General features: G+C 42.3%; 1 protein-coding gene across 3 annotated transcripts in view; it reads left to right on the top strand.

Annotated features, from left to right (window-relative positions):
- KLHL29 (kelch like family member 29) overlaps positions 1-23,688 on the top strand; it is a 556,676-nt gene that overhangs the window by 374,009 nt on the left and 158,979 nt on the right. The gene's annotated exons all lie outside the window — the stretch shown is intronic.

The raw sequence follows: 23,688 nt of genomic DNA, 5'->3' as shown, positions 1-23,688 counted from the left end.
TTTGTTTCTGTCAATCCTTTCCCTTTTCACAAATAACCATTTAAACCAAGACCTTGTCTGCCAAGTTATTTTTACAAGTTTTAAATCCTGGTGGGAAAGGGGCTTACAGAAAACACCTGAGAGACTCAGCAGTAGAGGCGCTAGTAGATGCATTTAGCTTATGCTGAAGCTATTCCTTTTATAGAGCAAAGGTTCCTGACCTTTGTGGCCATCTCTATCAGTGCGTTCAACTAAGACTAATCCATCAGCATACTTAAACGTGTGCCTGTCTGGAAGCATTTGAGTAGTCTGATTGCAGCCAATGAGATGATTTATGGGCTTAAAATTAGGCATAGGTTTACAGTTTTTCCCTAATCAGGTCCCATAAATTCAGCCCTATCAGCTGTTGCCTACCATTCCCAAACAACTGTGGCACTTACTTGTAGGATACCTTTGGCTACAAGATGATACAAACTCCAAACTTTAATATAACCTAACAGGGAAAAATACTTTTGTCATGGCAAGCTTTTAACATTTGTTTATCAAAGCCTTGGGATCACCATAGGGTATTTGGGGTGCTCTGAAGCCCAGTCTTGCCCCTTTAGATGTCAGATTCAGAACAGCGTAAGCTCCATGATGTATGTAGAATTGTGACCCGTGAACCGGAGGGTTGGAAGCAGTGGGACATTAGACTCAGCCAAAAATGTAAGAGTCAAGGTGAGAAGAAGGCATGTGGAAGCCAGTCACATGAAGCAAGTCTTTCTACCCATTTGGCTCTTGGGAATCTTTGTTCCCAAGACAAGTTCAGAAGAAGAATACTGGAACAAGTGGTAAATCTACAGAGTGACAACTGCTGACACATGAACCATGCTATTTTTCATAAATTGTAGACTAGACAGCTGTTTTCCCAGGAATTAGATTTAACTGGCTTCTCTATTTATGGTCATCAGCAGCTGATTTATTCTCCTTTTTTTAATGGTAAAAAGAGACAATGAAGCATGCATACAGAAATACCTCATAAGCAGAGCTTGTTGTACAGGGAAGAAATCATTTCTTCCTCCATTTCTAATCTTAAAAGGATTTACTTCTTCAGCTATAATTTAGCTTGTCAAATCTAGTGTCAAACAAGCAAATATATTATTTACTTTTATCCCCAAAATACATTAAAAACATGTAAAAAAGAGAAAGGGGCAGGAGGTAGAAGAAAAGTGAGTTTGGAAACCAGACCTTAAAATCTTGCCATGTTAGAACAGGGATCTTAATATAAACCACGTGAGTTTGAATGTGGGTCATTTTTTAAATATTTTTTGTTTTAATTTCTCCCTTAAGGGATTCAAGCTCTAAAGCCCAATTGATTTCACACTCTTACATGATAGACAGATTGCTCTCAGGAAAGGGATAGAAGCACAATGTGTTGGTATCAAGCTGTTCGAACATATAAGTCAAATCTGGTTCTTTAACTTTCTTTTTTTTTTTAAAGATGTGCGTTCTCTCTTTTTGGGGAACCTTGGCCAGCATTATAATAAGATCTGCTACTGACAGCAGTGAGATCTATCTCATTAATTTGTGAGATATTCTGTTTTATTGTTTGACTTGACAGTCCCATCTTGCACAGGTTTGAGTAATTACACAACGATCCCCTAAGTGAAAGAACAGGTCTTGCCAGTCAAAACGATGGGGTTACTTATATTTTTAGACTTCATTAGTGAACTGATTTGAAATTTCACATTTTGTTTCCCATAATTATGTTTCATTTGGCTGAGTTGTATTCCTGAAGGGGCTATATTAGAATGGGCTCGCTCGACACAGTGTTTTTTAATTGGCTACTTTAAATAAAAGTAAACAAATAAATTACAAAAAGGATAGGCATTGCTAATATGCCGCTTCATTTGCAATAGGTCAACTTATCATCTCTCACATGTTACAGAAGAAAGAAAACCATTTGCGTGGTTTTGGGAATGTTATATTTAAATAACAAGAAGTGTTATGTTACATACAACAGATTTCTTTTATATTTACAGTTTACGGGCCCAGTCGGGTAATATTACTCAAGCAAATATTCCCTTTAATTTCAAAGGGTCTTGTTTTCATAAAGGTTTGCCCACATGGAGCTAGAGTTACAGGAATCAAACATGTTCTTTTCTGGATGGGCGAGATTCTATGATTATTTGTTTTATTACACTATATATAAACTTGCCAATTTTAGCATCATCAATCAAATGGATTTCATATATCCAAGTCATAGGAGGAGTAAAAAGTATTTAAAGTGGTAATTTCTTTTACCATTGCTCATGCAGACTTGTGCCACTGCATTTTCTGAAAAACATGGGATCTGTTATCATACGTGACCAACAGTAATTGGTTTGGACAGTAGCTGCCCTTGGGGTAGATTTACAGTAAATAGTCCTAGCTGTCTTCTAAAGCCATGTCATGATAATACAGAAATATACCATTATTATTCTAGGAAAGAAATAGCTTTTGCACTCTATGCCTCTTCCAAGTCCTATTCTGTCATGCAAAGATTCCATGGGAATTAGAGAGGAAGCATATTCAGAACTCTGCAGTGAGACTCTACTAAAGCTCACATCAGATTTGTGAAGAATATAAAATTATAGCGCGTCAAGGAGATGTTCAAGGACAGTTTCAGCATTGCCAGCCTAGGTTCTCATTTGCCCAGTTTGCCTGACTGGAGGAGCTGAAACTCAAAAAAAAAAAAAAAAAAAAGGAATCCTACAAAATGTGGAAACTTGGTCACATTACCGTGGGCATTCAGGGAAAGTATTAGGAAGGCCAACGCATGAATTAAGATGCAACCAGCAAGGGGCATAAAAACCAATAAAAAGGGTTTCTACAAATGTGCAAAAATGAGAGGAAGATTTTTCTATCTGGAAAAATCATGGAGCAGGTCCTAAGGAATCTATTGTGCAGCACCTAGAGAATAAATCAATCGGGAACAGCTGGCATGGAGTCATCAAGAGAAAGTCTTACCTGGCCAACCTGATTTCCTTCTCTGGTAAGGTGACAGACTCTGTGGATGGGGTAGAGGAGTGGATGAGACATACCACTGTCCTACAACTTTCTCATTAAGAAACTAAGGAAAGAAACTGGACAAAAGTATTGTAATGTAGATACATAACTGGTTGCATAGTCATGCTCAACAAATAGTCATCAGTGGCTCATTGTCTAGTTGGGAGGATGTATTAAGTGGGGCTTCCCTGGTGAATGTCCTGGTCCAGTATTGTTTAATATCTTCAATAATAATTTGAACAAAGGGATTGAGTTAATACTTCACAAATGTGTGGATGACACCAAGTTAGACAGTTGCAGATACTCCAGAGGGTAGGGCTAGAATCCAGAATCACTTGGACAAACTGGAGAAATTGGGGGCAGCCGGTCAGATGAGTTTCAACAAGGACAAGTACAAAGTCCTGCACTTGGGAAAGAATAATTGCATGCACAAATACAGACTGGAGAATGACTGGCTAGACTGCAGTACTGCAGAGAAGACCTGTGGGTTGCAGTGGACCATAAACTGAATATAAGCCAACAGTGTGCTTTATTCTCAGAAAAGGCCAATAGTAAACTGAGTGTCACTTGCAAATTAAGGAAAGTGATTCTTTTGCTCTATTCACCTAGACTACTGCTTCACACTTCAACAAGGATGTATCTTCAGATATCTGAAGGATGATTACAGAGAGGATGGGGATAGGCTATTCTCTGTGTCTGTAGGTAGCAGTACTAGGAGTAAATGCCTCAAGATCTTGCAGAGAAAATTGGAAATTAGTATAAACTTTCTGACTTTATGGATAGTCAAGCATTGGAACAGGCTAGCTAGAGAAGTTTTGACAACTCCATCCCTGGGAATTTTCAAGAGCGGGTTGGATAGACACCTGGCTGGGATGGTTTAGTCAGGGATGAGCCTGCTTTGAGCAGGTGGCTGAACTAGAGGATATCATTTTCTCTGTTACTCTCTATCTCGGGCTACCTGTATCACTGGGTCTAGCACAGTGGACAGCAATCTCTATATTATTGCATAGATTTCTAGGATGTAGACTGAATCTCCCCCAATGTACCAACTACTCCAGCTGAGACATTATGAAGGAAAAGTAATGCATCAGGTAAGGGACTGAAATGCATTGCTTTTCCCCCTCATTTCCTCTTGGGGCAGTGCAAATTCAGACTTCATCCTTCTTCAGGGTTTGTGAATAATGCATATATAGCTCTTTTCATGCCATATATTATTTCCTTTTTCTTATTCCCTTCTGTCTGCTCAGCCATGATGACAGGAGGAAACAGACTTGCCATTCATTTGTTTTCTCGGTCCTACTATTTACCAGCTGCTTGACCACAACTACTTGGCTTTTATCTAGGTGCCTAGAATTCTAGGGTGGTCTCCTGTTCAAGTATTAGCCAGGCTCAAGACTACTTAGCTTCAAAAATGAGATGTATTCAGTACAGTGTGGCCACTCTTCTGCCACGTCTGCTGCATAAATGTCATGCTAAGATTTACTTTCCATATAAAAATGTTTACTTTTAAAGCAGTTTTCTAGAACTTCAACCATGGATTTAGAATATTATTAGAAAATGTTAAAAAATATGGCTATTTAATGAGTTTGTGGAGTTGGAAGACAATATAGGACCCTGCACATAGTAGCTACATGGGTACATATGTTGTGAATGCGGCCAAGGACTGGGCTTAGTCATGCCGCCTGCATTTGCCCAGGGTAAGGGGGTTTAGAAGTTGCAACATGACACTATGGACAAAAAGTGGGGGAGCTTCTCACTTTTGTAGCTGCAACTCCAGCACCTCTTGTCTCAGTGTCTGTGGAGGATAACACTGTTCAGGCAGTTGTGATGGTCTTGATAGATGAAGCACCAATCTGTAAAGCACATAAAGTTCCCACAGATCATGCAATGGTTGCTGGTGTCCTTCAAGGTGATCTCAAAAACATTGTCCTGGTCAGGTTTTACCTTCAAGTCACTGATGTACTTAGTCCACACAGCATCCTTCAGGAACCTCTCTGGGCAGGTCCCTGTATGAGGGGTGATGGTAGCGCAGCTGGCAATTAGGTCTGGGTGCAGTGAGACACCTAGCTCCTGCCCCTCTTTGTGCCATGTTCAGCAGCAACCAATGTGCTTCCTGAGGTGCTGTGTGATGTTGTGTGCTTAGCTGCACAGTGAGGCAAGGTCCCTACCCTCTCACCTGGATTTGCCCTCCTGTGACCTTTTCAAGAATGTGGCCAGATCTTGTTGGAGAGCAGACTGGCAATCCTGCTCTAGCTGGTCTCCTTATGGGCACTCACAGGATGTGACATTGCAGAGGTCTCCTGGCCAAGGGATATTGGCACTCACCTGCTGGTAGGGGATATGCAGGATATCACTGCTAGCCCATAGTGGCAGGTTCATCCACGTCTTCAAAAGCCACTTGATATCACCGTCCACTCTCATCAAAAGTGTCTTGGGAACTGCTGAGCCTCTCAAGACAAACAAGATGTGGGGGGACACAGAAGGTGTTTAAGGCATTGATCATCTGCCAGGGGGGCCAGCAGGGAGAAGTCAAGTTGGTGGATATCCTGCACGAAATTATGGACGGTCTCCTTTAGCATCTATCTCATCTAGTGGCCAGTTGGTGGGCTCAGGTGGAGGTAGCTCTCTCTCTCTTTTAGGTGTCTTGTGGGCTTGCCCTAGATTGTGACGGTGGTGGGCAAGATAGAGTTTCTTTTCCTTCAGTCGTTATGCAGGGAGGCATGTTTGCAGTCATTGAAGTGGAGCCCCATCCATCCAGCTACCTCAGAGCTGATCTCCAGCATTGTCTGGATGTAGCCAGGATGTTTAGCTAAACTCAGAAAATGGAGAAACTTAAGTTTTTTTGCAGACCTTCCTCTTGCAAATTATAACTAGTCTTGGGCATTTGGGGCTTTAATTTATGAATTTTGATGGGTAACATTGATGTTTATTTCCAAGTATTTTTCATTTTCTATATTTATTGGTTGGCAACATTTAACTAACAAAAAAAGAAACTAGATGTTAATGACTATAGAAGTCATAACAGATTCATAAATAAAATCCAAGCCCATAATACTAATTTTTCAACACTCCATTTTCAAGCATCATCAAACATCATGAATTAAAACCAAGGTGTACCTCCAGGGGTGATCATACCTCCCCCTCCCCCCCCCAGTGGCTGTGTGGCACCTATGTGCCTACCCTGACTCCCTAATCTGACTCCTTTCTCCTGCCTGCCATGCCTTAGTATAATCATGTCTACTATGAGTCCTGATTGCCTTTTGGTATAATTAATACATTGTTTAGGAGGCTGCCTTTGAGTACCCAAACTGTAGCCATCTGTGCCTTGCTTCCCCCTCCTCTTTCCCTGGCTCCCAGGCCAACTTGGTAGTGCAGGTGTCTGCCCTTTTCTTCCTCTCTCTCACCCTCTCCCTCTATCACTGGCTGGGGCCTCAGCCTTGTTGGGCTACAGCCTGCCTTACTTTACTGCCCCCAGCCCATCTGGTCTTCAGCCCTCTCCTAGGCCTCCTCCTGGTGCAGGCTGCCATCTACCTCCACTTCCAAAACCAACAAGAAAATAGAAAAGGAAAAAAAAAAGTGGGAAAAATTTGCAGGATGCTGGGCACTCTGCACTGCAGCCTCTGTACCCCCTTCCTCTCCCCCTCCCCACACCCCAACAGCTGTCTCAGTCCACCAGGTGTTACTAACAAATAAGCAAGGGAAAAAAGAAAAGAAAAAAAAAATCAGCCCTGTATCAGGTCCACATATTCAGTCCTCAGGGCATGCCTACTTCCCCAGGCACTCCCTGGGCCAACATAAACAGTCCTCAGACTTCTGGGTGCGCTCCGTCCCCCAGAACTGCTCCAGAGGCAGCGTAAAGAGTTTCCCGTCCTCTTGGGCAGCAGCTCCCCTTGCTGAACTTGACTCCCTTTGTCTGCCTGGAGGGCTCTGTCCTTCTCCAGTGCAGGGGCCAATCCGCCATCCTGCTCTGAAGCAGAGTTTATATCCCAGTCATCCTTGGTCAGCTGGCTGAGCTTCCTGTTCACCTGGCCCAGGTGTTGCTAATCTGCCCTCCCCTCTCACTCCTGTGTTCTGCAGCCAGCTGCTTGCAATCTGGGCTCTGCAGGGGCAAGTCCATAGCCCAGGGTCAGTCATCTCACATCAGGAGGTTTCTGCTCTCTTTTGCAGTGGGCAGCTTATCCCCTCCTGCTCAGCTGCGTCTCTCTCCTGGCAGCTGGGACTCTGAGCAAACTGATCACTGGGCTGCTGTGGCAGGGCTTTTTCTTGCTGCAGGTGATCCACCTCCCCTTAGAGCAGGGGTGGGCAAAATGTGACGCACGGGCCGGATGTGGCCCACCAGGCCATTCTATCCGGCCCGCGGGGCCCCTAAAAAATTTAGAAAATTAATATTTATCTGCCCCTGGCTGCCTTTCATGCGACCCTCAATAGCTTGCCAAAACTCAGTAAGCAGCCCTCCACCCGAAATAATTGCCCACCCCTGCCTTAGAGCTACAAAAGTTCTGGCTTTAAAGGGGCCTTGCTGATTTTTCTTTCCTGGCCCTCTTTTCCCTGAATTAGGGTTACAAAAGGTAATACCTACAAGGTGTTGCATCAGCACTGACCTAATCAAAGGGTGCATTTACCTACATCACCCTTGACCTCAATACATTGGAAGTGTCATTAGCTCTCTGATCATATTAATTTTCCTTCCTTGTGTCAGAAATGTACATTTCAGTGTTTTGTCAATAATCAACAATATTTCTTTCCAAAAAACAGATGCTTGCTGACTTAGAGAGAGAATTATAAAGGACCCTCAACCCAATCTGTTTTCCATCTGAAATTAATTAGAGGAAGAATTTCAAAAGATGCAGAAACTAAAATTTAGATCTCTAACTGCATAAGAGAATGGATGATGGTTCTGTGATAAAACCTCTGGACTGGGATACAAAATAACTGGAGCCATTACTTAATTTCAGACATGGGCTATTAGTTTAATTTTGGGAAGGTCAGTTAGTCACTGTTACTGTTCCCTGTATCTAAAATGGGAATAACAGCATTGTCCTCTCTCCTACCCTTTATCTATTTTATCCATCTATAGTGAGCTCTTTGGTGCAGTAAATTTCTCTTACTATATATTTTTGATACTAGGACAGTTATATTATGATTTTGTTGGGTCCCATAAGCGACACTGATTTAATAGTCGCAGTATTTGTAGGCCCAATGTGATAATGGTTCCCGGAGAACTGTAGGACACCCACTTAGAATTTTTAACTTAGAGATAAATGCTTGCACAGGTCCTTCAAAATAAAATCTTTCTGAGATTAATCATAGTGATATACAAGTATAATAATTGCAAGGACATTGCAGCATCCTAATGGATACTATAGTAATCAACAGAGCAACTTTGCAATATTTTTTTCAATTCTTATTCCTGTAGGAGTGTTTTTAAAAAAAAAGCCCCTACACAGTATCTTCATGCCCCCATATGTCAGTTCTTCAGGCTTAGAGTTGTGTCAAGAATGGTCAAAGAGAATTTGAGAGTCCTGGAAAAGTAACTTAATGAATATACTGTGTAATGGATAGGTAGTTGAATTCTTTTTTTCACTGATGAATCAGCAATCCGTGGTAACTGGATGACATCTGATTTCTGACTTCCAACTAGAACAGAAACTTCTAATTGCTACAGTGTGTTTAACGAGGTATGTATAAAAAAAAAAACCCAGTTAATGATAGTTGTTAAAAACTTTTCCATCTACTTTTTGCATTTCTTTTTAAAACTATCTGCTGTCTGATACTTTGTTTAATGCTGTTTTTATTACTTGAGTGACAGGAACCAGCTCTGGGACATTTGAACTTACCTCCTCTGGAAAGTAGACACTCCAAATCTTCTCTTGATTATGTCTTCTTTTCATAGGCTGTGATGTGCCATATTTTTTAGAGCCTGTCAGTGATACAGATGGGCATGTATATGAAGGCTTTCTCTAAAAAAATGGATCACACAAAACAAGCAATTGAAAATGTTTTTTCCCCACTCAACCCTGTCAATGGTTGGGGGAGAGAAATTGATTTGGTAAGTCCTTGGACAGGATCTAACCATGTACAAAACTGTTCTCCAAAACCACGGTCAGTCTCAATAGAATCTGGTGTCTACACACATTTAACCCCGTGCATGCAAACAACAACCAACTGGATTTAAAATAAGTTTATGGAGAGTCAGATCTGAGTTTTCTTTAATGACTGTTTGCAGATACTGCTTGTTCTGCAATTCCGTCCCATCCAGACAGCCTTGCAACTGCGTGGAACAAGGTGCAGAATGTTTCCAAGTTGTGGTGGTACTATAAAGTTTTGGCCACTCTTTGGGTTTCCTCCAGCAAACCTCCATATCCACTTACAAAACCTTTGTCTAAGCCTTAATTGTCTTGTGCCTTGACTGCTGAAAACTCTTCCTCCTCTTGCTTTCTTGCCATCTTCACCTTGTCCTACCTAGTTCATCTAAAACTCTGCTCCAAAGATCATCCACCTTGTCCACTGCTATAACATGTTGGTTCCTCTTAAAATCCCTTCACTCCATCCTTGTATCCTCCCTAGTCAAATTCTGACTCTTCTTAGCTCTATAAGAACTTTGACTGCCTCCTAATTTTCCAGTCTTATCTGTCTTTGCTCCCTTGCTCATGCCACTTATCTAGCTGCCACCTTTATTTCATCCTCACAGGCCTCATCTCTTTCTTTCATCAGGGCTGCAAACCCAAGAACCTTTTTTTTTACCAATAATCCAGAAACTTTTTATTGACCACCAAATTTTTTTACTGACGTGTTTTTACTGACTTATATTTTACATAATGTAAATATAACCCTTCTACCAACCTGGGACAAAGGTCAGTCAAATTTAAGGTTTTCACACAACCATAGTTTAAAAAAAAAAAGTTTGGTGATCAGTAAAGTTTGCAGGTTATCAGTAATAAACATGTTTTTGGATTGACAACCCTGTTTGACTGCAGACATTGTTTTATACCCTGCTGCCCCCCCTCTTCCCAGGGATTCCCTACTCATCCTCACATGAATGCTATAGGCAGGCAATGGGGCCCAGCAGCAGAAGCATATGGCTGAGGTGAGGAGACTCTGGAAGCTCCTGTAGGTTACAAAACCCTGACAGCTCCATGAAAGGTCCTGTGCTCCTGCTCAGATACCCGGTGGCCTTGTTCTGCTCTATCTGCTCTTCAGTGCCCATCTCCAGCTGCATTTTTGACCATATATCTTCAGTCAGCTTTGGGTGGCTTAGTTTTTTATGGACTTTATGGACAGATGTTTTTAGCCTGGATTTTTTCCAAAGAGTCTATAAATTTACAGACAGGAAGCCTGAAGTTGATTAGGAACAGTCAGCATGGATTCACCAAGGGCAACATGCCTGACCAACCTGATTGACCTCTATAATGAGATGACTGGCTCTGTGGATGTGGGGAGACCGGTAGATGTGGTGTACCTTGATTTAAGTAAGGCTTTTGATACCGTCTCCCACAATATTCTTGCAGGCAAGTTAAGGATGTATGTGCCGAATGAATGGACTTAAGATGGATAGAAAACTGGCTGGAGTATTGAGCTCAGAAAGTAGTAATCAGTGGCTTGATGTCTAGTTGGCAGCCAGTGTCAAGTGGAATGCCCCAGGGATCGGTCCTGGGGTGGTTTTGTTCAATATCTTCATCAATGACCTGGAAGATGGCATAGAATCCACCCTCAGCAAGTTTGCAGATGACACCAAGGTGGGGGGAGTAGTAGATACACTGGAGGATAGGGCTAACGGCATACTGGGCTGCAGTGGTAGGTGTCTTGCCAGTAGATCAAGGGAAGTGATTATTCCCCTCTATTCAGCAATGGTGAGGCCACATCTGGAGTACAGTGTTCAGTTTTGGGCACTCCACTACAGAAAGTATGTGGACAAATTGGAGAGAGTCCAGAGGAGAGCAACAAACATGGTCAGGGGGCTAGGGGACATGATCTGCACGTACCTACAGTGTTCAAGGCACTGAACATCCAGGCTCAGTCTCGCCTTTGAATTCTATCTCAGTGGTCTAAGGGGGGATGGAAGGTCTGGGCAGCCTCCTCTCCTCAATACTCCTGCCTAGGCATACACATTGAAGGTCTGGGTGACCTCTCACGCATACACCATGATCCAGAAGGATCAATCATTGCTTGCTACACAAATATGAATATATAAGGACATATTGGTTACTATGCCCAAATGGAGCAGTGAATTTTCTCCAAAACCAGTGAAAGGGAATCATTGGAATAATTTCTTGTGTGTGTGTGTGTGTGTGTAGACAACAATTATAAGTAAGCTTCTGTCCCATATTTGATGTGAAAAGAAAAAAGGAGGGGAGATAGTCTAACCAAGTTTGTGAAATAGAAATACTTCAGAATGGCAAGTCTACTCATCCTGCTGTGCCTTGCGATTACAGATGATATGCTCCTCTATCCCACGGTGAGACAGGGCTTTGAAAAGTAGTCATGTTGAATAATAGTAATACTGTAGGACTTGCATAGTGCTTTACATCTTCAAAGCGCTTTACAGACATTAATTAAAAAAAATTAACTGCTTAACTGGAAATAATTGATGTTCATGTTTTGTAAGACAAAAGGACACAAGGACTTTGGCTGAAGCAAAAGTGAGAGTAACTTATAAAATTAGATTTGGAGTAAGGACATACACAGCTGCACTTTTCAGATGTTTTCTTGTGTACGAACATGAGACGTTCTTAAACGATAGAGGTAACAAAATGCTTAGTTTTGCATGTTTAAAATAATCCATCAAAATATGTTTTTCAAAGTAGGAAATGCTTTCCATGGGAGTTGGAATGGTTCCAGGAAGAGAATTCTTACACACATGGATGTTCTGGAGGTTTTTCTGTATATTGCTAGTCAGTGCTACATTTTGAAGTAGTTGAGTTTAATCTTCTGTATAAAACCTTTCTTATTCAGTCTGTCTTCCACAAGGAGTATCCTCTAATTATATTCAAAGGTGCTATTATGCATATGGGGATGACAAGGTAACTGTCTACGTCCCTCTCGTTAATGTTTTCAGTTCATAACAACTGTTTTCCAAACTAGATAATAATGGGAGTGTGGTAAGTAAGATGAATTCATCACTAGCAACAAAGCATGAGAAATTGTAGGAATGATGCTTCCATGTAAACATAACTCCTGATGTAGAGCTGGACAAAAAGTATTTGTAGTATGGCCTTTTGTCAAAACGAATTCAGAAGTCATGGTACAGGTAAGAAATTGCTAGTTCTTCAAGTAAGAGCCTAGCTCAGGATTGGAAAATTCCCTGGAATGTTTTCATGTGAGCAGGAGACAAAAGACACTGCTTTGTGCACATGATTAGGAGGTGAAATCATGTGATTAGATATACTACAGCAGCAGTCAGCCGTATTTTTCTACTGATGGGCCAAAATGACCCCGCTCAGGTCTGAGGTAGGCCAGCACTAGGAAGTCACCACTTCTCCCTGCCACCAGGCCCCTGCCCCATGGCACTGAAATCCCCCGAACTCAACAGGCTGGTTCCTGTGGCGCCAGAGCCAGCCTGTGGGGTTAGAGGTTGTCACCCCCTGCACTAGAGTGTATCTAATATAAACTGCAATACTAGAAGGTAGGAATATTGTTTTGCCTGTAAAATCGCCTAATGCAATTAGGGTCAGGAGCAAACATAGGTGAGGAAGAGCAAAATTCCTTCCTGATTTCTGTGGCTATTAAATATGAAATTAGTGCAAAAAGGAGGGTAACTCCAAAGACTGCCTGTATTTGCTCTGTACTGCTCTCAAGCCTTCTACCAAAAATGAGCCCCATCCCTCTGCTGGGCACATTCCAAGCCTGCAAATACAGTGGTGAGGACACCGTGGGAATGCCCCACCGCCATCGTTCTCCAGCACTCCAGAGACAGAGGTGTCAAGAGCAGCGGCAGTAAGTGTGCTTCTAGAACATTTTCTCAGCTGCGTTTCTGAGTTATAATATGTGGAACAAGAGCAGGTAGAGGGTTCAGAGCCAAGGCAGACATACGCTAATGAACTAGAAAAGTTCTTGTTTAATATGCTTCATTAAAGACACAAGACAAAACTCAGTCAAAACCCAGGTATGCCTTTTATTTTTGTGGTTGATGAGAGAAGGCATCCAGGTATGTTCAGGCTGTAGGTACTCTTTATTTATGAAAATGTACACAGTAGCACGAAACGACAGTGCAAAATATAGTGAGGGAATTGCAAGCAAGCAATGCTTTACTTAAAAAAGTAGCTTCTTCTGACAAATGGTGAATCTTGCCAGTCTTTGGGTGGTTCTTGACTAATGATAAATGGGACTAGATTCACTGTCTATCCTTGTAGCACTGGCAAATACTGGACTTTTTAATATTTTGGTTAGTGTCTAAAGAATAATTTGAAAGTATGCCTTGGAAGTCAGAACACAGAGCACCACCTATTGAACTACAATGATAGTCATCTCCAGAAAGCCTCTGGTAGATAGCCAACATGTAATGCCATTTCATGTGTAGTCTAAGGAGTCCAGTGAGGGGCCGTACCAATTTTGAGTAATCTGAGTGTAATGAATCCATAGCCAGAAGACAACTGATGATAAATGTCTCATTCCTTTCCACGCATGGAAGAGGACCTTAGCCAGTTATATCCAAAGTACTGACCTATCCCAGTTTGCTTGGTGGTAGTAATAAATCCAGTAGCTTCTCTGTGGGCCAATAACATTGCCAATGTGCCAATAGCCAGTGTGGGCCAATAGTGAATTAACATTTAGTCACACACAGAAATCATATATGTTAAGAAAGAAGTGTACCTCTTAGGCTAGGGACAGACATTACACATAAACCAGTTTAAGTGATCAGAAACTGGTTTAAACCTGTAACAGAACAGATGTTCAGTGTACATAAACCAGTTTGAGAATGATTGAAACCAGTTTGAGATAAACCTGGTTAAATATAGTATCAGACTTAACTGATTTGACTCAAACCAGTTTATGCAATGCCTGTCCCAGACCCCTTGCTGGTTTAAGATAAACCAGACACTCCCAGCATCCTGACATGCTCCCTGGGCTGGATGGGGGCTCTCTGCTCCATAGCAGGGCTGGCCCCTCCCCTCTGCTCCCTGGCTGGAACTTGGCAGAGACAGTGGGCTGCTCCCCTCCTCCCTCTCACCACTCCCTGCTAAGCAGGAATTCCCCCCTCCCCTCTGCCTTGCTGAGGAGGTGTCTGTGTATTAGCTAGCAGAACACATGCTGGCTACAGGCCCTGCAGAATCAAGAGGTAGAATCAACAAGTAGCTGGTAATGTCCCTCTGTTGTTTTCTTAACTGGGTGATAAACACTGTTATCAATTTCCTACTGGGCTAATCAGAGCTCCTGCTGGAGGCTGGCCATGCCCCCCTCAGCTCCATGCTGTGAAAGGAAGGGAGGGCTGCTCTAGCACCCTCCAGCTTCTAGCCTGAGCCACTGCAGGCACGTGCCTACATTTCTTGGATGTCTGTCTGGTTACAAAATTGATTTAGCCTAGCCACGTTAGACTAACCTGTAAAAATTGAATCAATTCAGGCTCAGGCTTTTTGAATGTCTGTCTCTAGCCTTAAACCCCAGTCAGAGTTCCTTCCATGGAAATTGATGGACTTCCTGTAAGGCATTGTTATTGTACCTTTTTCTGAAGACTATTTTTAACAGACTATGGGCAACGAGAACAAATGAATGCTAGGCATTATCAGTCACCTCACAATCTTTTAAGCCACATTCAGTATGATAAATTTACAATGAGAACTCCTCCCTACTTTAAAGATAAACTCGGCTCAGAATTTCACCAATGCTGGGAAATCATTTTACCAGGTTTTTTTTGTTTTGTGGTTTTTGGGGGTATTTTGGCCTAACTCTTGGAATAAAGAGAAAAGGCTCAGATTCTGTATTTCAGCAAAACTATGCATTTCTGAAAGTTAATCATCTCTTTTTTACAGAGGAACTGGGAGAGAGATGCAACACTGAAAGTCTTTGTGTGGAGTACCATACTGTACTTATTATTTCTATGTTGCAAGAGATCCATTAATTGGGCAAAAATGATTTGTTACTATTTTTAGAAAGTACAATATAATTATCCTTACAATACACACTCACAATACCCTTATATATATTAAAGTACTATTTTAAGAGATAGGACTAGCTCATAAGTAGTAATGAAAATACTTTCATATTATTCATTTACGTTCATAAAATGTCTTAGAAGACTTTACCAAATAAGTTAACATGCTAGACCATATCCTAATCTTTTTTCAATTCAACGAAAGCAAGACTGGAAATGATTTTTTTTTCTAATGCACTGAAGTGTAACTTTCCCTGTTGTGGAATGTGAATGCATTCTGGACGTTTAGGACAAGAAGTAAATATCTATATTGTATCCAACCTAAATAAAAGGGAGAATTTGGACAGATAATTTATAATTTTTTAATCTGGAGTTTTACCAGGAGGTCCAGACTATTATCATGTCTTGGGGGTGAAGGCAGGAGATATACTATGGACTCAACTATTAGTGTCCTTTTTCATGCCAGAGGCACTACTTCTAGTAGGATGGCATTCCCCTAGAACAGTGGGAGCCTACTTTTTTTGGCAGGCCTGAGAGCAGGGAGTCGGACTCGATAATCTAATACCCTTCCAACACTAGAAATCTATTAAATTAAGCCCTGCACCCTCCCTGGGTGACACTCCCATCCTCTTCTGCCACTGTCCTGCTTGTCCCCTCCATGATCTGCTGCATGCCACACAAAGAAGCTGCCTGTGCCACTTGTGACATGGGTGCCTGCAAAGGATACCCGTCTCACAGACTGGCCACCCCTGCCCGAAAAGAATACTTTCAGTATTGACTCAAAAAGAAGTGTGCTTTTCTGAATCATTTCCACCAGTACTTGGGTTTTCCTCAGAAGTTTCCCAACTAGTCTTGTGGCTTATCCCATCCCCGATTCTTGTGAGATCTGATGATGTACTCATCACACTATTTCCAGCTTTTGATTTGGCCAGACTGCTTTTAGGAGAAGGATTCTCCTTGCAGAGGTCTCCAGATACTGTGAACAAGTGAGCTTTAAGTGTTACTAATAAAAATCCTTTAATCCACTTTCACAATGATAAATTGATGCTGAGAATGTCTCCTGACTTTTGGGATAAAGTCAGTTCAGAATTTCACTTAGCCAGGAAATCATTTTACTGGCAGGAGGACAGGCCTAACCATCCTGATCTGGAACAGTGGGAATTAAAGAACCAAATGTTCAAGACAGAAATTGAATCTTTCTAATGTACTAAATGACTGACAGACTTGCATGGTAAGTGGCACTCCTTTATGAACAGAAGCATCCTGCCATGTGGTTAATAACTTCACTGTTTGTGTCCTTTATTTTTATTTCTGTTCCATTGCACAGCACAAAGTGGGCATTTTGTTAAGGAAATAGCTGACTGGAACAGTGAAGGTTCGGAGTGGGCAACAGTTGGATTAAAACAGATCATTCTGGATTAAAATATTTATGCTGATTTGCTGGCAGTAGACCATATCCACAACCTTTATTATTTTCCCCATACTTTCTATTGATATGTTTGAGGAGCTTATATGATAGGATACAAAAAATAAGGTAATTTAATTCTGCCTGCCCTAGTTAATTCTTCACCTACATGAGCATTTGCCCAGCGTGTATCTGCAGATCTCTCATTTAAATGTTAGTGGACACACTTGGAATGCAAATGCCTAGCTTGCACACGTGTAGCAGTTATTTGCAAGCAGATGTGTTCATACGTGCCTAACTTTGAAACTCTGGCCCCACATGGAACCTTGCTTGCACCGGTGTAATACGGTCCGTTTCTCATCGGCTTGGCCACTGATTTGTATCCTTGGGCAGCATTAAGTGCTCTGAGTAAACTGTGTATCCATCTGGGTCAGTCTGATCTTGGAATGTTTCCCACAAGTGCAGAATGGCTACATACAAATGATATAATGAAGAGACTCTCTCCCTTTCTCCTGTTTTGATATACTGTGGCAAGGAAAGCAGAAATCACGCTAATGTAAATGTAATTCCCAAATTTCAATTTTCTGTGTATTATGGGTCATTACCCGTTAATTTGCTAAATGGCAGTTTTCTATGAAAGAAAAGTTTTGTTTAGCTTTATAATGATGACAAATGATGTAATTAGTATCATTCCCACACTGGAAATGATAAAAGCATTTCTTTTGTGTGACACTGCTGTTAGACAGTGTAATATCAAAAATGATAACAGTATGAAAATTGCAGTGGCTGCTTTCATATTGTACATGTAGAATACCTCAGTGACATGATACAAGTAATGACAGGTACTTTGCAATGTATTCATTTTCTCCACTTTCTAGCCTTAATATTACAGTGAAATTAAAGCACAGCACTAAGGAAACCAGACATATCTGAATACAGTACAGACTTAGCTATTGAGAGTGAGAACTGCTAGACTCCATTTGCTATTGCAAGTTATGATAATTAAGTGATTATAAATAGACTTTTTGAGGGGGAACATTAGATCATTTGGTTGTGAGTTAAAGAAGATTTTAATTTTCGACTGGATTTGCTCTTTGATATGGTTTTGGTTAAATTCTGCAAAGCCTTTGTCCCATTTCCAGGTTTTGATGATGGTAAAGATTCTAATTAAAAAATTAATACAACTTGTATTTAACTTAGAAAGGTGACTACTGTGACTGAATAATAACAGTCTGTTGCCATGGCTTGGATTTTTCTATAAGCATTGTGAACATAATAAAGCTAATGGAGCTCCTCATCCAAGGAAATGGGTCTATTCAGAGAAAATAAATTACATTTTGCAAATTAATGAGCTCTACTAATTGTGCTTATCCTGGTGAATTAATACAATTTTAGCAAATCCATCCCTAAAAATCAACTATTTGATTGCACTGTTTCTCAGTAGAAATCATTAATATTTCAGGACATTCAAGGCAAATCTGAGCATATTGAAAATCCAGAGGGGAAGAGGTATACATTTTCTACTGACCAGTGCTGCAGCTACCACCTTCTAACATACTAGGAAGGGTTAAATGTTGAAAGTTGAGACTTTCAGCATGCCCGGATTGTATACTCAGTCCCACCCTTCACAGCCAGTATTTTTAACAAAGAGTCATATGTAATAAATCCAATAAAATAGTATGGTAGGCACATATGAGTCATGCTAATTAGCCCATGTGCCCTCAGGATACAGTGACAAGCTGAGTAAGGAAGGAAAAGGGAATAACAGTGGTTGTTTTTTAATGGGAACCCCACCTTTATGCAATTCTGTATCCTCCTTCCATACACTTTCTTCTGTCACTTTTTGGAACGTCCTCTTATGAGCCAGTTTGAGGTCATTGGCAGGACGGGGGTCTGAAAGGGGCCAGCATCCTCAGGGGGTGCATTTTGTTTCATTTTAGAGTACTTTTCTCATCTTCTTTTTAAAAGGGTGGCAGGAGGCAGAAAATGATGACCCAGATTTACCAAAATGCTCATGTGAGTGTGGGGAGACGGAGATGGCGGTCGGGAAAGGCGCTCACATTGCAGCGTCACAGCAATATGAAAAACTATCCTTTTACTATGCGACCCTCCTCAGCTGTCTTTCTTAGAGATTACCCATACCACTGCTCCTTACCTAACAGCAGCCTTCACTGTGCTCCTCTTGGTTCCCCTGGCCCTTCACCAGGGCTTGCATTTTGTCCTCACTTGCTTATGATGTTCCTGAAGGAGGATGCTGCACCTCTCAGCCTGGCCACCTTAACGCATTGTTCAGCCCAGTCACCTGCAACATGCCTCGCAGCTTCAATAGAAGTGGTTGCTTTGCTGTCCCACTGAGAACAGGTGATGTGTCACCAGTTTTAAAGTACAGGTGAGTTTGGGGGAGGGCAGAGGGTCTGGGTTATTGGAAAGGTGCTTCTAAACCTAAGAGCCATTGCTTTCCCCAGTTGGGCATCTGAAAATATCCAGCCCATGGCAGTCCCAGGCAAGTGGTGCCTGCCAGCATTTCTAACCCTGCACACATAAGGGCTGGCTATGCAGTCTCTACCCTAAAAAATTGACCCACAGTTGACAAGACTTGTCAGCAATGTGTCCTTGTGAATTGGTGTTGCAAACAGTTTAACTGGGCATTCAGCCCCAGGAGGGAAAACGTGATTGAGCTGAGGTCTCGGTCTGAAGGACTGTACTGACTTGGTCTCAGTTGCACTGTAGCCTCATTGAACACAATTTCATCCTGCCTGCACTGGCAGCCAGGTCATTGCAACACCGGTCCAAGCAGCTCAGCAGCTAACGCCCATTCCTGAGAAGCTGTCAGGCTCCCTGCAGAGAGCAGGAGTGAGATCTGAGCCCCTAGTTTCTCAACAGCAATCCCTCTGTTCACTTAAGAAATAAGATGAGGAAGCCAAGAGGCAACCACAACTGGGCAGATAAAGGTGGGGCCAGGAGACTGAAACCAGAGCGCAGGGGAGGTGTTGATGCTTAGAACTGGGTCCGAGTCATTTGTTCTGGAGATGAAGAAAGAGCTTGGACAGTCTTTCCTACAATGTCCTCACAAATCTATTTCTTTCCCCACTGATCAAGAGGACTAACAGGAGTTATCTGCTCCCCAGCATTATACCAAGTTAACTATATTTGCACAGTGAAAGCAGTACAAACGGCCCTAGTTTTGATGCAGTTCTACTGGTATAAAATATTTATGCCCGTATAGTTCATTCCTGTAAGGGCAAGGGAATAAAATATATTAGAGTTAGGCACCTGTAAGATTATATTAATGTATCTAACTATAACCATACATGTACTCATACATGTGCAACTCAGGGTACTCTGCATTTTGGGATTAACCATTTCCAGGCTTCCTAAACCAGTAGGCCATAGCAACTCCAAAGGAGCTGTGCCATTGCATGGATTAAGGGCCCCGAGGTGCACGCTAATGAATCGATTATCTTGTCAATGAGGTGTGGATTAGCACTATCCCTGGCAATCACTGCTATGATTTATCCATGGAAGAGCATAGGATTCCAGTGATACCTTTAATTTCCATTTTCACATTACCATTAAAAAGGATGATTAAAGCCCCCCAAATCCACATTAGAAGTGACATTAAGGTCCAAGTTAAACTAGAGACAGCTGGGAGATGGGGATGTGCAGTCTGTTCAACCTGTGAATCTGAAAGCTTCTGTGAATAGTGTGTGAGCAAGGAGAAAACGCTAACCAGTGATTAGAGTACATTGTTGCTGGGCTCTAGCCATGCCTGTATCGCTAAAAGGTGCTCACTTACTGTATCACCTGTGTATATGATCAAGAGTTAAAATCAAAGTAGAACCTTAGTTTTGAAGTTTCCTTTCTTGTGCAGAGGTTCAGTCAGATCCTTGCTGTTTAATGTTTCACTGTATGGGGTTTTATGGGTCACCAGTTGGCCCCTAGTGTAGACTCATTATAGAAGTGTACTGGTGAAGATGCAGGTTTGGTTCATCAGAGTACCCTCCTGCAAAGTGCTGATCACCCTCAACTCTCAAAGACTCCAGATCCCAGCAGAACTGAGCCCCATTACTGCCTATGTTTTAATGATGGAAAGAACCCGTTAGCTCTTATCAGCTGGGAAAATGGAAAATGTTTATTAATAAAAACCTTTGACATGAAATGCATAATATGTGCCCCCTTCACTAGCCTCATGATTAATAACATTAATTATGAGGAGTTCATTACAGGCTCTGGAGGATATACTGTGTAATTCAGCCAGGGTTTCATTGTAAATTAGCATTAATGTCCACTTTAAGTACAGTAGCTATCCATATCAGTATGGAGAGAACTGTAGCCATTATGTGCTGTCTGCCTACCAGCATCTTATTAAACTGTGGCATGGTATGCTTTTCCCATGAAAGAATAAGGAAACATAGCACCCTCCCCCAGCCCCAGCAACAGCTGACACAAGGAGATCCGCTGTGATTCACTGAAGAATAGTTCTGTAAAAAGCTGCACAATAGTGTTTCAGCAGGGGATGCTAAGCTCCTTTCCAAAGGTAGAGAGAAACTAGGCAGTTTTAAGATCTAGTTCAAAGCTGACATGATTCCTATTTTATTACCACAGAAACAATATATAAGTAGATGAATTTCCCACCCTGGTCCCAGTTTTCTATTCAAGAGGAACAGGTAATGGAGAATGAAGGGGGAACTTCAAAAAGACTAATTTTCCTTTTGATAACCTTCATTATTTCTGCTCTTTTCTATCTTGGTACTTATATGGCCCCACTGCCAGAGGATGTCAGTGCCCTTCCTGCTTTGTATGAAGCCTCTGAAAAGGCAGGGGTGGAGGATGCGGGGTGGGGAGTATTGTTTGGCAGTCTCTTAGGAGGTGTCACGTGCCCTTATGGGCAAAAGACAGACTCTTTTAGAAGGTGCTCAGGTGATAAGATATACTTCCTCTCTGAATAAACCTGGCACGCAAGAGAAGAAGAGAAATCTGGGGAAAGATAGGCAAACTGAACTTCTGTTTCACCGATGCTTGCTTCGTTGACATGCCGCAGACAAGTTAGTCCCAAACAGGTGTGCTCTAGCTGCCAGACCCCAGCTCACGTCACTGTTTAGGGAAGACATCTGGCAGCATGCTCGGCTCTCATCCCACCTATTCTCTTTCACACTGGGCCATGGCAGCTCCTGCTGTCTCGGCCAGTCCTGCTGGTTATGGTGATGATAACATGTAGTTAAATTAATTCCAGAGCTGGTCAAGCTTGGAATCAATTAGGCAGAAGACAGAAGGGGAGATGGGAAAGTATGAAAGGAAATAAGAATAGAGAACATATAAGGAAAGGAAGTAGCAGGAACATTAACATTTGCATCCTAAAGATCCAGTGAGTACTTTGGGAATAGTGTTGTAGCCTCGCTGGTTCTCTTGCATCCTAAATGTACCAGAAATCACAGCCAGAGACCAAAGCAAGGCTACTGTCTGTGAGCTCTCCAGATCTGATGACAGCCAGAAGTGTGAGAATGTTCCTGTCCTTCTTTAAAATGTCCAGAAGGGGGATAGTTAGTCATCACTGTTGCATCAAATTGTTCTATCAGGCTGTTTCTAATACCCACAATAGGCACATTCCCACAAGCAGGAACGGGTGTTTCCCCAGGGACAAACAGCAGCCGCACAACGTGTGCCGCTGCTACTTGTCCCCAGGGAATGCCCGTGCCGTGCACTCTGGCACGCAGCACATTGCCCCAGGTCAGGTAGGAGAGGCTGGGGCTAGCAACTATGCTGGCCCTAGCAGCCTTACCTGGCATCCTGGGGCCTCTAGGAGCTGCAGCTATGGTGATCCTGAAGCAAGGGCCCTGGCCAGGAGCCAGAGCATGGCTCTGGCCGGCCAGGCTCTGGTTTTAGGTGGTGGATGCTGCCACGATGTCTGCCACTCTACTTTTTTTAGGCGTGTTTTTTTTTTACCCTGGGATCAATTAGGATCAGGCAGCCCTAAACTTTTGTGAATCTGTGAAATTAGCAGCATGGGGAATGCCTACATGTGCAGCATGTGCAGTGTGACACATGTCCATGTTCGGCTGGACACAATCAATGCGGGCATTGCTTTGCTTTTTTGAAACAGGTAGTGAGCTGATGCCTCTACTAGTATGCAGTAACCTGTTCCTGTTACCTCATCCCAGGATTGCCAACCCAAGACAATATTTTTAATGACAGTACGCAAGCTTTTTAGTGATAGTCAAATGTTTTTATTGACATGTTTTACATAATGTAAATGTAACCCTTCTTCCAGACCCTGGACAAGGGCTGGGTTCAAATTTAGGGGTTTAACTTCAACCATTGTAAACATGTTCGGTGGCCACTAAAAAGTTTGCAGATTATCATTAAAAAAAATTGGAGGGGGTTGGCAACCCTGCTTGACTGCAGCAATGGTCTTACACTTTTGCTGCCCCTACCCCATGGATCCCTTACTCACCCTCAACTGCACTCTGCACCATGCTGCCCAGCCTAACCCTGAGCCTTACTCCCACCAGCCCCACTCCCCAGGGAAGGACTACTCCACCTACCTGTGAGCTGAGCAGTATTACAGGCAGATGGGAGGCAGCAGTAACAGCAGCAGCACGTGGCTTGGGCAAAAAGATCTATGGGGACTCTAATGAGCCACAAAACCCTGACAAGAGTTCCCTTCAGTGTGCTGTTTGTCTGCTCAGACACAAAGGATCACTGCTCTGTTATGTCTGCCCTTCTACTCTAACTCCAGCTTCTTTCCAGCAATGGAGCTTCAGTCAAGCTCTAGTTGCTTAGTTTATGCATGACTCTTCTTTTTTACAGATTTTTACAAACAGGCATTTTTAGCCTTGCTTTTTAAGGTCTGGCTGTAAATTTATGGACCGTTGATGCCCCTGCCTTATCTTCCTCACCAGCCACATGTATCTGAACCTCTTTTTTCATCTTCTCATAACCTAGTCCCTGATGATGCAACTTGCAAACAGATAGCCTATGCGCTCTCTTGGATACTCTTCCACTAAATTTCTGAGTGCTGATACAGATGTCTGCCTACAGGGGTGGTTTCCATCGTGATTCCTCAGAATGCAATAAGCTCTTTAAGTAGGGTTTTTGTGTCGTTGTGTCCTTGATGGTGCAGGAACTGTACAAGAGGCAAGGATTTTTTTGTGATATATTTTTATTCGACCGACCATGCAGTTTGCAGAGC

The sequence above is a fragment of the Alligator mississippiensis genome, chromosome 1, assembly GCF_030867095.1.
Source record: "Alligator mississippiensis isolate rAllMis1 chromosome 1, rAllMis1, whole genome shotgun sequence".
In the NCBI taxonomy this organism is placed as follows: Eukaryota; Metazoa; Chordata; order Crocodylia; family Alligatoridae; genus Alligator; species Alligator mississippiensis.
Note: the sequence above shows the minus strand (reverse complement) of the source record. Positions and strands in the feature narration are given on the sequence as shown.